This window comes from Lissotriton helveticus, chromosome 4_1, assembly GCF_964261635.1.
Source record: "Lissotriton helveticus chromosome 4_1, aLisHel1.1, whole genome shotgun sequence".
NCBI classification, from domain to species: domain Eukaryota; kingdom Metazoa; phylum Chordata; class Amphibia; order Caudata; family Salamandridae; genus Lissotriton; species Lissotriton helveticus.
This window is the reverse complement of record NC_136063.1, coordinates 1407525097-1407539007: the sequence shown is the minus strand read 5'-3', so window position 1 is coordinate 1407539007 and position 13911 is coordinate 1407525097. Positions and strand designations below refer to the sequence as shown.

At 49.8% G+C, this 13911-nt stretch overlaps 1 protein-coding gene across 2 annotated transcripts in view; it reads right to left on the bottom strand.

The window, feature by feature from the left end:
* The window catches only part of DROSHA (drosha ribonuclease III), a 669472-nt gene that overhangs the window by 46859 nt on the left and 608702 nt on the right, over positions 1 to 13911 (bottom strand). The window lies entirely within an intron of this gene.

Genomic DNA, 13911 nt, shown 5'->3' with positions numbered 1-13911 from the left:
AGACAACCCCCCCGCCCCCCCCCTACCAGTAGTGTGGACATAGGCATGGACCCGGGGCCCCGGGTCTCAAAATGGGCAGATAGCAGTCTGCTCTTAGCCAATCCTGGCGCAGTGGCGCTGCTAACGCCGTGCCAGGATTGGCTACTCCAGCAGGATGGTGCCGCGCGTGGGTGTTGGCTGCTCTGAGCCATTGTCGTCGGTGATTGGCCACACTGCGCGTGCTGGAATCATGCCACGACAACAACAACTAGTAAGTGAAATTGGAAGTGATCTTCATGATGAGTCATACTAGTGAGAGTCTGTGGGCGCGTGACTGACTGTTGTTGTCGGACTCGTCGTGACCAGACGTGTGTGTATGTCACTGGTGTCTGCCACTCGACTCGGACCGCCTGCCTGGACCTAACCTAGTGTGACATCGAGACCGCGTCCCCCCCACCCACGTAAGTTATGACCACCAACTAATGAATTACTATATTGAGTTTATTTGATGAGTGATGATTTTATGTGTGTCTATTTTAATTTATAAGCACGACGGGACGAATAGGTGACTTGACACTTGATCAGAATCACCCATAATGTGTGCGCGCGCTAGAAGTGAGGCCCGTGAATAGAGCTAAGCTGGAATTAGCCCGAGGCTTCTGCTCCGCGGTGTGTGCCTGCGGCCTGCCTGCCATCTGCCCAGCACCTCCCCCACCTCCACCGTCGACTGCTGCAGGCATCTTGTACTCCCACATCATGGAACCCGTGCTGGTAAAGCGCTCTAACACATTCGGGACGAGTTTGCGCCATATAAAAAAAACTGCAAAGGACAGCGCGCTAGAAGTGAGGCCCGTGAACATAGCTGAGCTGCCTGGAATTAGCCCGCCCGAGGCTTCTGCTCCGCGGTGTGTGCCTGCCTGCCATCAATCTGCCCACCTCTCCCAGCCTCTCCTGCTCGAAACCTCTCAGAGGAGCCCCACCTCCACCCTCGACTGCTGCAGGCATCTTGTACCCCAGTCCTTACATGTGCTGATGTAAAGGCGCTCTAACACATTCGGGACGAATTTGCGCCATATAAAAAAAAACTGCAAAGGACTCCGTTGGAGAACTTATCAAGCGCCCAGAGTAAAGAATGATGCTACGACTGCAAATCAGGCGCTATCAAATACATCATGCCTGGGGTCCGATCAGGCCTTTTAGAACCCACAGTCTGGGGCCAACAGCCTTCGACACCCCTGTAATAGGGCCTAGTAGTAGCATAGAAGATCATCAGCAGCCGGCGCCTGGCATAGAACAGCCTCCTGCCCCCAGAGTCTAACACAGAACCGACTCCCCCCCCAGGGCCCAAAGTCCATAAGACTGCACAGAACCCAGAGCCTGCCATCAAAACCTAGAGCCAGGGGTAGAACAGGCTCTGTATCCAGGGCCTGGGATTGGAGAGACCTCCCTGCACCCACCACCCTGCTTAGAACAGACCCCAGCACCCATACGGTGCCTGAGATAGACGAGACCCTCAGGGCGTGGGACGAAACAAACAGGCCTCCTGCTGCCCACACCTTAACAGACCCCGCACCCCTCGCCTGGATAGAAGAAACCAGCAGGAAGATCAGACTTGGACAGTACAGACCCACAGCACTGCCTAGAACCTTGCATAGCAACCCCCCATGCAGAGCCCAACATAGGACAGCTTTTCATCCTCCACAAACCGCAACTGTTCAGACACCCCAACCAACCCCCATAGCCAAGCATACAACAACATAGAGATCCTGTGACAGGGCGCCGGGACTCGAACCCAATTCTCCTATTTCAAAATCGCCAGCTCTAGCGCAAACGCTAACTGAACTCTAGATACTTTTACATTGGCTTTTAACAGTGGTGGTTCTGAATGGCTTGTTTGGTAGGCAGTGAGAGAGTTTCCGGCCGTGAAGTACAGAACTCGCCTCATAAAGATTGGGATGAGGGGGGAGGATGAGGATGAAATGTGCGAAATCGTGAGGCAGAACGCGAGCGTGACACAGGGCCAGGGCTCTAGTCGGATAGGGTGCCCACTGACAGGAATTCCTGTATTAAGGCCTCATCATGCAGGCCAAGGTGTGCTGTGCACTAACCCACAAAGAACTATTGTTGCGCAAGTTACACCTCGCCCTGCAGTGCGTTTGACTTCCAAATGACTAGGTAGAATTGGTGCGAAATCAATCCTCATTTAGGATATCATAGTCACTCACCATTAGTTAAATATGCCAAATCTGGGTATAGCATGCACAGGAAATAGTGAACACGGGGCTCCTTCACCTAAACGATCACAAAGACACAGGATCTTTCCAGGTGTGAGCCTAGGATGACACACACTGCTTTTACTGATGACACAGTGCTGGCTATTCACCCCGTAAGCTGCACACGGCTCCACCACGAGCGTTCTAGTCTTGTTCTCTGTTGTTGTGTGTGACATCAGATGATACACATTGCAGCTACGCTTCTTGAAGCCACTCGCATTCTAGACTCTTTTGTCTTTTCTCTATTGTTGTGACATCGGATTGGGGCAAACAGTTGTCAGTGTTCACTTTCCCAGCTGACATCACATTGGCCCGAGACCGAGTGCTTCGCCCGAGTCCTCTGCACGCGGGCATTGACCAGTCCTCTCACTCCCCTGCTGACATCATGCCTTGTGCCATTGCTCGTGGCTGCCTCAAAGAAACCTTTACGCTCCTCCGCTCGAGATGCCACCAGTAAGACACCTCACAATAGCCCGATGATGTAGCAAAAATGACGTGCCTTTGCTGGTTAGGTGCACACGCCAGTTGCGCATATCTTGAATAATAGCCCCTCACACCTCAGCATGCGCTCTCACTGTATTGGGGCTAAATCCTCTCAAAATAACACCACCCCTGCAACATATTTCTGCAGGCTGTCTGCTGGTTTGAGACACTGGTGGGCATAGGGTGTCCAATTGTCTTCTTTAGACATCTGTCTTCTTCTCAAGTCTTCATTTTCTTTATCCTCCTGAGCCCTATTCAATGGAATGATATATGGTAAGCTCTTTAATAATGTAATACCTGCACTTTCACAATTGCTTTATTAACCTTCCTGCTTTCTCAAATTTTCTTGGAAATGCACCATTTCCCCACTATTTTTTCCAAATTTTCTCCTTAGGGGGTTCGGGCTCGCTACGGTGCAGTATGATTATCAGTTTCCAGCCCACCACTTTGAAATGTCACCAGCCGCCACTGCTGATGAAAGAGGTTTAGTTTTCCATATTCAATGGAGAAAGGGAGGAACTAGCTGCACCGTATCCCTGACACCAACTGATTCCACAGCAAGCCTAAAAAATGCAGTAGCCTGTAATGAAATGAAGTAAAATAGGGCCAGACGTACTAAGTCATTTAACTGTTGCCCAGCTTGAGATTCGCTAAATCACAGTAGTTGCTACAGATAATGGACTTTTTACTATGCACTAACCCATTGTGTGATACTGTAAATGGTTGCAGAATTGCTTTAGAAATACATGGCTAATCGCAATTTGGAAGGAGTGTTTTATGGCACCCCTTTCAAATTGCAATGTATCAATTTCAGTCGCAAACTTCTCAAAAGTTTCCGGCTCTGCATAGGAGGAGGTAACCCACCTGGAAAAGGGCAGGAGGTCAGGGAACCACTTGTATACCTCAAAAAACTTTTTTTATAAAAGCAGGTTTAAGGAAAATGGGCTGCATTAAAAACAAAACAAAAAGTATTTTAAATGCAAACATAGACATGGTGGTTTGTTGACCCAAGCAGGTCACCGTCCATGAAAATCCGTCCATTATGCAGTAAGTCACAATTTTTGACCTCATTAATATTCATAAGGTAGGTTGGACTGCGACCCACTTGGAAGAGGTGGAGATCAGAGGCCTCTTGTCTCCGGCGGAGTCCCGGCTCAATATCAACCTTTTGGAGCTTTGGGCGATCCGGCTTGCACTGAAAGCATTCCTTCCCTCTGTACAGGGAAGTGTAGTGCAGGTGTTCACTAACAACACCATTGCCATGTGGTACTGTAACAAACAGGGCGGGGTGGAGTCGTGGACCCTATGTTAGGAGGCTCTGCGCCTCTGAGCATAGCTGGCACATCAAGGCATTACCTTGGTGGTTCAACACCTGGCAGGTTCACTGAATGCCAGGGCGGACGAACTCAGCCGCCAGTAAATGATGGCTCACGAATGCCGTCTGAACTCGGACGTGGCGCAAGGTCTCTTTCTGCAGTGGGGAGAACCTTGGTTAGATCTATTCGCCACCGAAGAGAACGTGCATTGTCATCAGTTCTGCGCATCGGAATTTCCAAGGCGGCACTCTCTGGGCTACGCTTTTCGTCGCGAGTGGAGCAGCGGTCTTTTGTACGCCTTTCCGCCTATACCACTTCTGCCCAGAATGCTGAAGAAGATTCGGTGCGACCGGGCCCAAGTCATCCTTGTCCTTCCGGATTGGGCACGAAGATATGGGTATCCTGAGCTACTCAGCATGGCGGTCGATCCCCCGATCCGACTGCCACTTCGGGAGGATCTTCTGTCGCAGCAGCAGGGGACGTGCATGGAGATTTAGCGGAGACAGTTAACAGCTTTCGACCTTCCTCCCGAAGTCTGTGATGTCATTCTGGCAGCCAGGCGTCCCTCCACTAAAACGGTATAGGCCTGCAGGTGGAACAAATTTGTGGCATGGGGCTCAGCAAAGGCTGTGGATCCCCTTTCTGCCCCTCTTTCCGAGGTCCTTCTCGCTTTGGCCCAGCAGGGCTCTGCTCTGGGCACTATCAAAGGTTATATTTTTCCCATCTCTGCCTTTCTTCGGCTTCCAGATCAGCCTTCTTTTTTTAAGTCCCCAGTTGTTAATCGCTTCCTCAAAGGCATTGCACACACGTTTCCTCCCGTGCCTTTCATAATGCCTCAATGGGACATAAATCTTGTCTTGACCTATCTGATGTGCGCTCCCTTTGAGCCCCTTCATAACTGTCCCTTATGTCTTCTCACTCTCAAGAAGGCTTTCCTAGTAGCTATCACCTCTGCCAGAAGAGTGAGTGAGCTCCAGGCTCTTTCTTCTAAACCTCCTTTTCTTTCTGTTCATCCGGAAAAGTTGGTTTTAAGGACTCATACTTCTTTCGTGCCAAAGGGTGTCACGCCCTGGCAGACCATTCCTTTGCACACCTTCTTTCAGCCTAAGCATCCTTCAAAAGGAGAAGAGAGACTCCACCGTCTGGACCCAAAACGAGCGCTCTCGTTCTATCTGAAGCGCATACAACAGTTCCGGGTGGATGACCAACTTTTTGTTGGCTACGTGGGCGCCAAAAAAGGTAGGGCTGTGTATAAGCGAAGCATCTCTCGGTGGGTCGTTTTGTGCATCAAAGCATGTTACCCGTTGGCTAAGAAGGGGTCTCCTGTGGGGCTGCTTACCCATTCTACCAGGGCAACAGCAACCACTACTGCCTTGGGACGCGGCGTTCCCTTGCAGGACATTTGTAAGGCAGCTATGTGGGCCTCCCTGCACACGTTCACAAAGCATTATTGCCTTGACAGTCAAGTCCGGTAAGACTACTTCTTTGGCAGTTCTGTTATCCGTGACTTTCTGGTGTAATCTTGTTCGCAGACCCTCCACCGGGGTTGGTATTGCTGGGATATCTATTCTAATGTAAGGAATCTATCACGAACGAGTCTCTTTCAAATGCACAAGTTACTTACTTGTGTAGCGATATATCTGTAAGAGACATTAGTTAGTGATAGATTCCTTACTGCCCCACCAATCAACACCGTTCTGCAAGCTGATTTCTAGGGTTAAGGTTATCCCTTTCAGGGCCCTAGTTTCATGGCACCAGTGGTCAATTTCTTGCATGGCCCTGCATTCTTGGCGTGGAAAATCGTGTACAGAACTGACGTCAGCTCGCATGGGTGGCGCCTAAGTAGTCTGAGTGACGTCATCTCGGCGCTTATGATGCCAGCAACAAACGCGGAGCCATACGCCGCCACCTTCCGACACTCAGGGGTACTACTGACGAAAACTTTCCAGATCCAGTCTGACGCCTGTTCCACGGGCAGTGGAGGAAGGAGACTACTGGGAGGGGTCCTTTATAAATTTCATCACCGACCTAACTCCACTTGCACTACATTTGTCTTCATTTGTTCAACCATTTCCTCACAATATCTTAGATTGTCTTTCTAAACCTTTCAAAGCAATCTCACTTCTGCATTCATCCTTTATCACAAGTGAGCCTACACATGTTTACTGTGCTCTTTCTCTGGCAATTAGACACCCTTTTCTTTAACATTTTTTTTCTATCCACTTTCTCAAGCATTAGACTTGCAAGGGTGTTGGTAACCCTTCCTCCTAAAGCTACAAAAAGGACTTTTCCTCGTGGAGTTGTGTGGGGTGTTACAGCAGTCCCAAATCATTGATCTCACCACTTCCAACAGCAGCTTACCATTAGCAATGGTGGGCCTAGGGGGTGATATGTAATACAATGATTATGGTGAAGGCTTGCATTTATAAAAATGACGGTATCTCGACAAAGAACTGTTGGAGCTGAAGAAACCGCCAATAGCGAGTTTGTGTAGATTCAAACTACAACAAGCTGGAACCTTACCTGCAGTGGGTTCCAAAATCAAAGAAGAGGATCCTATTGATTAGATTCAGGCTGAGTCTGATAAGGAGTTTGCCTTTATTCCCCGGGTCAGTATGATCCTAATTTTTTCTAGTATGCCCTTGTGATGAACACGGTTTGCAAAAGCCTGTCGCACTTTGCATTTTTCTGTAGATGTGTTCACATTTTTTTTAAAGGTTTTAAATCCCACTCTTAAGAGGTGCCTCGATTAACAAGCACATTGCCCTCCTATTTTTTACAAAGGCTTGCTTCTTTGGAAGTCTGTCTAGTTGCGACTACCTTCTTGAAGTGTGCCCTTTGGCGTAGACAATCCCTATGCAGTTGTCTTAATTTTAAATTTGGTACCAGCTGTGCTGCTCTTGTTAATATATTTGTTTTTATTATTTTGTCTCGCACTTTGTTTGATGAATTTAGCTTTTAGGCTTGAAACTGAATTGCAGCATGAAGCCATTGGAGGTAATTTTGTGATCTGGAATATTTTCTTCTATTAAAACACATTTAAATGTTTTTATGTGTATGTATTAAGCAGAGATCTAAGCAACACTTTTGTGTTCAAATGCCTAACAAAAACACCTCCTTCAGCTCCAACAATGACAATTTTGTATTCTACCAGCAATACATCAAAGTGGTCGAATACATGTATGCCCAGTTTTTCCTGAATCTCTTCGGGCAACCCAAATTCTTCCACAATATGCACTTTGACGTTTGCTCTTTGTCACTGGTCCTAACAACATTATACCTTCTACTTTGTACTCAAATTCCAGGAAAGCAACCAAAACTATTTGTGTAATATTTTCTTATTCTATGTGTTACCACTAACTCCCCTTCAAGGTTCACCACCTTTCCCCTTCGATTTATAGGTGAAGTCAGCTTATCTTCTATGAAAGAATCACAGTTCCACTTTCTTGTAAGCTTGCTAACACCATGGCAGACAGTGTTTCCTTGGGTCACCGATTCAACCCAGTTAATTCCTTATTCCAATCTCTTTCAATTATGCAACCTACTTTCACACACATAAGATTCACTAAATATTCCACACCCTCTTCAGCATCTTCATTTTTCTCTTCAACATTTTCCTCCTTCAAGTTTCTAGTTACCGGTGTATGTTCCCACACAACGTACGAGTTACTTACCTTCGGTAACGATGTATCTGGTAGAGACGATTCTAGCCGCAGATTCCTTCACGTAGAATTATCCCCAGGCGTGAGACTGGATCCAAAACTTTTTGCCACAGCATCCCTGCGCGCCGAGGGAGGTGCGGCACCACGCGACTATGCCCAGGCGTCGTCCGCGTACGTGACGTCAGCGAGGTCACATAAGCCCCACCCCGGCGCGCCTATGTCAGTTTTCTTCAGAGAACTTTTCCGCGCCACAACGTGGAGCCATCAGACAAAACTGTAGGAGTATGGGAACAGAATGCGAAAGAGCGGAAAAATTTGAAAAGAGGAATGGTGACGAACAACACCATAGGGAGCAGTAACAACACTGCAGTACCCAAAGTCAGGGAAAGAAGAAAGAACAGAGCACAGCCCTGAGCAGCCACCCTGCCAGTATGTAGACAGCCCCTCCCCCCCTTGGGGACAGGGAACACATGCAAAATGTTATGACAACATGTAGCAGGACTACAACCCCAACCAGGAACAACGAAGGGGAACCTGTGTCAAGACAAACAGTAACGACAACCTCCAAGGTAACCCCAGCACAGAGTGCGACAACCCCACCAAGGAAAAGGGGCAAAGACACGGCCGGAGTGCCCCAACCAAAAGGGTTAGCAGAGGGGCCCGCACCCTTAGTAACCAAGGGGGAGAGGAGGAGGGGAAGGAGAGAAGGCTAGCTCCGACCCTGGACTAGAGCATGGGGGCACAGGAACACCCAGAAACCCATCCTGCAATGCGCCAAAGAAGAGGAAAGAAACAAGAAAAAGGCGTATCCTCCCTTCAAAAGATCAAAAGGATGCACTCACAGAAGGCATAGCCACCCGGGGAGGCGAGTGCAGCAACCAAGGCAAAGGTCCTCGCAGAACGGGGAGGAAGGGTGGGTTGTGAAGGAATCTGCGGCTAGAATCGTCTCTACCAGATACATCGTTACCAAATGTAAGTAACTCGTACATCTGATAGAGACTACTAGCCGCAGATTCCTTCAGGTAGTATAGATACCCTAGCAATACCCACAGAGAAGGAGGGTCTGCGAAAGGACCACACCAGCCTGGATTTCACAGAGGGTCCCACAGGGGACGAAAGCCAAGGAGAAGGCGAAAGCCCTTCCCTGTCAGGCAAGAGGAACCCCGACACGCAGAACACCACCGACCCCAAGAGCGATGTAGGAAGAAAAATAAGACTGAAGAAGCCTCACAACAGGAGAGCCAAGGGCAAGGCCAGAGAGGCCGAAGCACCCCACTCCATTACAAGGCAACAGAGCCTCCAACAAATGCCAGTACAAGGAAGAGGAAGAAGAAGCCTAGAGAGCCCAAGGAAACAAGGGAAAAGAAGGCGAGCCCCCCCCTAGACGGAAGGCAACAAACCAGAGAGAGCGGCGCCGACAGTAATAAACGGCCAGAAGCAAGAAGAACAGCCCGGGGCCCAAAGACAACCGGGCAGGCGACACCTGAGAAGGGAGAAACACAGAATCACCCTAGCCCGCAGAACAGGAGCGGGAAGGTGAGGAAAGGGCAGGACAACACTACGAGGGGTCCGCACACACGGCCTAAAGAAGCAATAGCAACATACATAAACGCCATGGAGAGCATGCGCCCGAAGACGACCTGAACTCCCTAGCAGAGAGCAAGCTATATAACAGCTACCACTACCCCACATAGGGTAAGTTAAGTCCGAGACATGTGAACCCTCTTTGGAAGAAACTTCTGCAGCCGAGGAAAGAACCAAAGAGCCACGGGGAACCCCCCGCCCCCCCCCCCCCCCCCCTCCGCGGAAGGCTTGTCAAGCAGCCCAAGAGGAAACAGAAGGCCTTATCTGAGGGCCAAGTCCATACAGAGAATTGTAGCAAAAACACACGGTCAACAAAGGGGCCGTCCAGGAGTCAACAACACTACAGTCCCAGCAAGGACGACGATTGGCCAAAAAACACACTCCACAGCAAGGGCAACCACATAAAAGAAGGTCCAGAACTAACTCAACTCAAGCATGGCGACGGAGGGCTTCTGAGGAAGCCATGGCCCGGCACCTCCGAGATGTCCGAAGCGGAGAATAAATGCCGCTAGTTTCCTGGCCATCCAACGCATGATGCCTTAAGTCCACCTGAACAGTCTCTTGTGAAGCTGCGGACCCAAAGGACTCAGCCGAGTCCCACAAACAAGAGGTGGCCCTAGCCAACACACATAGGGTGTTAAGGGCCAGCAGGGCAGCGCTGGTCGAGGCGAACATGTTGCACCCCCAAGAGTCCAGCCAGCGAGCCACCTGGACGGCAGAGTCAACAGTGGTGGCAGGGAGGAAAAAGCAGTCCGCAAAAGTGGACTTGAGGCAGAGGGGTGGAGGGAAAGACACGCCTGGTCACGCGGTGCCCGAAGGTGCCAGTGCAGAAGGTGTTGAGGCACCGGGTCCCCTTCAGGCCCCCGTCAGGGAAGAAAGAAGCGAACCCTCAAAGGGAAGCAACAGCTCCCTCCCACCAGAGCCCTGGCGGAGATCCTCCAAGAGATGGTCTGCCGTAAAATGAGCAACCGGGTCCCCCATACCCAAAATACCCACAACCGTGGACACCGCGTGAGCAAAGCCCGCACCCGCCTCCGCAGGGCCCTGCGGTGGAGAAAGCAGCTCCTCCATGGGCGACGGCTGTAAACTAAGGCAGCCGTCCCCTAAGCCAAGCGGGGCGGGCAAGGACCAGACCTGAAAGTCAGAAGGGACCGAAGAGTGGGGGACCTGTCGCTCCTCCGGCTAGCAACCTGGCCCCGGGAATGGTGGGGAGACGTCCTTCGATGACGTCGGCTAAAAAGACACCACGCGGCAAGCTGTCTCCGGGGAGGATGACATCATTATGCACCCAACCTCCGGAGAAGAGGGAGCGTCCAAAGACGAATCCGCAACTCGACGCCAGTCTGGAGCCATAGAGTCTGCTGCCTGAGGCAGGACGTCAACGCCATCCGGCACCGAAGGAGACGCCGGATAGGGCTCCTCTAAGCCACACCGGTTCGGGGACCGGAGTGGGCCAGATCCGAAGTGGCCAAGGGGCGGCGCCTGAACGGAGGAACGAGAGGGACCAGGGGAGTGACATGAAACCCTCCACCAGCCTCAGCCTCAGCCCAGCATATGACGGAAGTGGCCCGGAGATCCATATGGCGTGCCAGGGCCGACTCAACCTCCGACTCGCCCTCCGACAAGGCAGCCGCCTGCGTGGAGGGCCGAGAGGGACCCAGAGGAGGACGAGGGGTCCGCATCCAGCCTCAACCCAGAGCGGGACGAGGAGGGCCCACCGACCCTTGTTGGGCTGCCCGGTCCAGCAGCTGCTAGCGCCGTATCGGCATCACCTCGGCCTTGGACAGTACCACCTTGTCCAAGGACTGAGAGGAGCTCGGGATGCGACCTGAGGCCTGGCGACCTCCTGCGACACCTCAGGGACTCCCACGGGAGTTTGCGGCAAGGTAGACGCGCCGTGGTCCGAAAAAGGGACCCCCGAAGGGCAGCACCCCAACAACACCACATCCTCCAAGTCCGGAGCTGAACCAGTTGGCGCTGGAGGTGCTGGCGAGGGAAACATCCTTTACAACGCAACTTTTACCACGCAGTGCCTTTACAACGCAACTTTTACAACGCAAACCATTACAACGCATTGCGCTGGGGGGCGCTCTAGGATAGGGAATAAGTTTAATTTACTATCCAACACCTTCCCTAGTGTCCACGGGAACTGGAGTTGGAATAGTAAATTAAACTATTCACTATCCAGCACCCCAAAGCGCTATGCGTTGTAAAGATTTGCGTTGTAAAAACCGCGTTATAAAGGCATGCATGGTAAAAGCATGCGTTGTAATATCATACATCCTGCTGGCGACGCCGAGGAGGGCACCACGCAATGCAAGGGATCCGCTGACGCCCCAGGATGGGAAGGAGGAGGAGAAGACGCCAGCGAGGCCTGCAAAGCAGCCGCATATGCCTCCATCTGGACTCTTGACGCCCCCGCACCGGGAAGCGGTGGATAGGAGGAAGACATGCAGGGCCGCATCACCCGCGGAGAACCCACGCCCCCGGCAGGCCGAACACCAGCCTCCGGGGACAAGCTTCAACACTTACCCACCGGGCAGCGAAGCTCTCGCGACATCGGAGAGGGACGAGGACGTCTATGACGGCTGTATTTGAAATCGTCCGCTGAGGCTGAACGAGGGGATGAAGGGATCTTGAGAGACGCGCCGAGAGAAGTATCATGCGGCGCTCCCGCTGCGACTTCGGCTTCAACTGTAGGCACAGCACGCCTCACAATCAGTGGTGCCGTGATCTTCCCCTAAATACCACATACAAATGAGGTGCGTGTCCGTCACTGATATAAGACGCCCACACGACGTGCAAGTCTTGAAGCCCGAAGACATTCGCACACTGTTCCACCAAAGTAAATCAAAATGAGGGAAAAAAAGGGCCCCAAACAGGCACGAACAGAGACCGGATCCGCGTTGCACACGGAAAAAGGAAAAAACTGACGTAGGCGTGCCGGGGTGGGGCTTATGTGACCTCGCTGACGTCACATACTTGGACGAAGCCTGGGCAGAGTCGTGTGGTGCCGCCCTTCCCCGGCGCGCAGGGATGCTGTGGCAAAATGTTTCCAGAACCAGTCTCACGCCTAGGGATAATTCTACGTAAAGGAATCTGCGGCTAGTAGTCTCTATCAGATATTATGTTCCAACAGTTTTGACCCAAGCCAAGTCAAAAATGCAATGGATATGTTCAAATGAAAATTCATGGCAATTAGAATTTAAACCAGGGGTATAGGTACTTCTAAAAGAACAGAAATCCCTTAGTAACAAAGTAACACATGAAATGAGGTCATAGAGATACAATGAGGTCTATATTAGGTGTAAAAAATGTAAACTCCATACATTTATTCAAATATATCATAACATATTAAAATGGATTGGGAAAACAAACAAACAAAAGATAGAAGTTAACAAACTTCTGGGTTCAGACATTTCTTCATGTGACTATTATGAAAACACATGCTCACAAATACTTTTATATCAACAATTTGATTCATGGCACTATGGTCAATGAAGTTTTTATCTCTTTAGAGGATGTAGGGATCATCATCAGGACATAAGAGATTAGGCCTGAGAAAAGAATGCCTGCTGAGTAGGAGCACTTACAGGAAGTGATATGATTCAGGACCGCTGTGGGGCGAAATTAGTCAGAAAAATAATAGTAATAACATGGGCAACTTGCGAGGATAGCCAAGGGTATTGTAACCGCATAGGTTGAGACTGTTGTGAATGCTGCTACAAGAATATGTGATGAGGGCAGTCTCACAGCAGAAGACGACAAGAAAGTGCGGATAGTCTGAACCATGAACAACCAGTAAGGTCAGAATTTGGGGACCAGCCGCCTATTGAACTAAAATGAATAACCAGTCTCTGGTGAAATGTGAGGTGACGACGAGAAGTCAAGGCTTTCTCAAATGCCAGTCAGCACTGCCTTAAAGATGCCTACCGGAAGCAGCATGACTCCTTACTTTTGATGATGGAAAATTTCTTTCCTGACCCCTGATGCCTTGGGGTCTTAAGAATACAAATACACAGAGCATGCCCTTAGACCTGTTTGGACCTTCACTTGGGGTGAAATTACAAGGAAAATCAAATATCTCCTATACGAACTCACTGACACACAGTTTGTAATACACCCTTAAGGAACACCACAACAACCAATAATAGGTTCTCTATATTACAGAACCATGGTCATCTTAGGACTGTATCCCAATAACGGAGGATGTAGTTACTTCCTATTGCAAAATAATTAGACAAGACTGCAAGAAGAAAAAAGTTAGCACTGTTGTGATATTCAAGGGTAATCTTGCCCTTCCTTAATGCTCATGAGAACGACTTCATGGTGCTGAAGTGCTAGTCAGTGTCAAAAACACTTTATTCGGTTAATAAAAACCATAAAAGTACATCACATATTTCACAATAAACAATGCCATGAAAATATTTAAAACCCGAATTCTCATCTCATATGGGCGACTTTTAAAGTACATAATAGTATAAAATCGAATTTCATTAAATCATGTAAAAGTTCAGGCTACCGATACAACATAGTTTTGCCAATATAAATGCAGTGATTGCCGCTAACCCAAGGGTCACTCATTAGGGGTTTAATATACTATAACTCTTTTCC